General features: G+C 40.3%; 1 pseudogene; it reads right to left on the bottom strand.

Moving 5' to 3' along the window:
- Window positions 1-1,645: 1,645 nt before the first annotated feature.
- Window positions 1,646-2,121, bottom strand: LOC142832580 (mitochondrial import inner membrane translocase subunit Tim8 B pseudogene; annotated as a pseudogene).
- Between the last annotated feature and the right edge of the window lie 407 nt (window positions 2,122-2,528).

Genomic DNA, 2,528 nt, shown 5'->3' with positions numbered 1-2,528 from the left:
CACAATGAATGTTACATTGTGAGAAGATATTGCATTTGGTAAAATTATATGGACACCCTTTTAAAATCCTCATGACAAATGACATGTTCAGAGGTTTCTAGGAAGTTATTATGTTCTCTAGAAAGAATAGGGTGTTTTGTAATTCCATACTTAGGCATACATATTTTCTTGAATGTAAAATCCCATTCCTTTTTTTCTACACATATAATACAGCATGCCTTCTAAGATAGCCTCTGAGAACTTTGCTCCCCTGAGCTCCTCTCCTAGGCTTTAGATTGTTCTGGCCATGATTCCAGAACTGAGTCATGGTTTTGCTGTAAAATCAGTCACATTATTTGCTCAAGTTCAAATCTCTACTACTGGGGTTCTAGGAAATTGAATTTGAGGAATTTTTTTTGGTACTATAACTGTCCCCAAAACACATTTTCTGGATGAATAAATAACCTTAGTGATCCTCATTTGAGGGCAGCTTGTAATTAAAATTATTATGGCCATCCATATTAAACACGTAATATAGGCCAGGCAATTGACTTAAGCTGTAATTTATTATAATTTAATCTTTAACCCTGCCAACTACATCTCTGTCCATATTTTGTAGATGACTCAGTGGAGGCTCAGAAAGGTGCAGAAGGCTCCGTCATGTCACTGGTAAAGGGTGACACAGGGATTAAACTCTGTGTTCGTTCCTTCACAACCTCTCTCTAATTTTGCTTGAAGTCATTATTTAAAAAAAAAATTCTACAATGCTTCCTTTTAATCATTCTCTGAACATTCTCTTGAGGGCTCTGCTTCCTGCTTGATTCATGCTACCTGCTTCCGTCTACAAAATCAAATAAGCCAGTTTGTGCAGCTCCTTCCTCAGGAAATCTGGAAAACTGGGCTGTTCTCTCTAGGAACACTAACCATTCATCTCCATTTATTGGCCTGGCTCACAATTAACCCCTTGCAGCTCACATGGCCATGGGCTGATGGTCTTAGCGTAAGTCGAAAATAAGGTTTTATTCTTCAAAAGCTGAAGCAGGAAACAGAAGCAAAATTTGGGTAGGGCTGATTAACATAGAGCTTATTTGTATGTTATTTCAGCTTATCTTAATTTCAATTCTTTGTCCCTCCGGGAAAGACCTGCCTTACACCTGTTGCATGCTGTGGTGCGTGTCGCCCCAATGATTGCTAACTACCACTCTGTCTTTTTGTCCTGGTGTGGATTGTCACCAGTCTGAAGAGAAGCTAAGAACAAAGGAGCAGTGTTGTTAACACACCAGATACGCGTGTGACTCAATACAGCATACACAAAACCTTCTCTGTCTGCCTTTCCCCCTGGTTCCTCTTTAATAAGGTTGTTTATTATTCTGAGAGTATGTCCTCTTGTCTAATATTGACATTAAAATTCCTTTTAAAGGAGTTAAGACGTAAGTAGAAGTTCTATTAGTGTCTGTCCCAGACAGGATAAAGAGGTCTCAGAAAACTCTGTTTCTTTCCCCAGTTATTCCTGAACAAAGTTTATAGGTCCGCAAGGTTCTAGAGTTCTGAATCGATGTCCCCTACTTCCTTCCTTCTTTGAACCTTGATTTTTCTGATCAACCCTCATGATCACCTTCTGTTTCCAAAGAGAACAGACTAAAGTTGCTTTTTTTTTTTTGAGACTTAACATTTATTAACTGGTGTTATACAACCTAGAATTACTGAATTCCAATAAATAAAATTTCACTTTTGGACATTTGATCTGTTACTTTTTAGCACCAACAGACTTTTAGTAACTGCCTGATGATAATCTGATACATTGACCACTCTTTCTTCACTGGCCATTCAATCGGCTCAGTAACAAGTCTTTTGGGTCTTCCATCGTTCTGAGGTATGGCCTACTGTCCTCCTTTCTGTACAATCTGGGCAAACCGACCGGTGATAGCAAGAGTAGTGTCAATGAAGCGGTCCACGCAGCTAGAGAGGCAGTATTCAGTGCTGGAGTCAAGCCGATTTCCTGGATTCTCAACACACTTATCCCAACATCGTTCCATGAAGTGATGCACCTGCGCAGTGGTCTGCGCCTTCTGCTGCTCCGCTGCCACCAGGCGCTGTAACTCCGCTTCGTCTGCTTCTTCTAGCTCGGCCATTGTCAGCGTAAGTTACCGAGACTAAAGTTTTAAAAATAGTTTTACATCTCCAGAACGTGTCTCAGCTGTTATCTTTACTCTTTATTGGGATTAGAATATGGTATCTTGTATTATAAGCAACTTACATGTTGTTTAAGTAGTCTCTCTTGAAGTAGTTGTTTAAAACTTTCTAAAACGCTTTCTTCTAATCATGCCTTGAACACTGTCTTGAGGGCTCTGTCTCCTGTGTGGTGGGAGTGCTGTCTTTCATGTGCTTGCTATGCTGAGGACCTGAGTTCAACCCCATCACCCATGGAAAAACTTGGCATGGTGGTACACTTCTTATTCCAGTTCTGGAGAGAAAAAAGAAGAGAGGACCTGAGGGGCTTGCTGGTTAGCAATAAACATAATTGATGAGCTCCAGTTCCCCGTGAGAGA

The sequence above is a fragment of the Microtus pennsylvanicus genome, chromosome 12 (genome assembly GCF_037038515.1).
Source record: "Microtus pennsylvanicus isolate mMicPen1 chromosome 12, mMicPen1.hap1, whole genome shotgun sequence".
NCBI classification, from domain to species: domain Eukaryota; kingdom Metazoa; phylum Chordata; class Mammalia; order Rodentia; family Cricetidae; genus Microtus; species Microtus pennsylvanicus.
The sequence above is the reverse complement of the archived record's forward strand: the minus strand, read 5'-3'. Positions and strand labels throughout refer to the sequence as shown.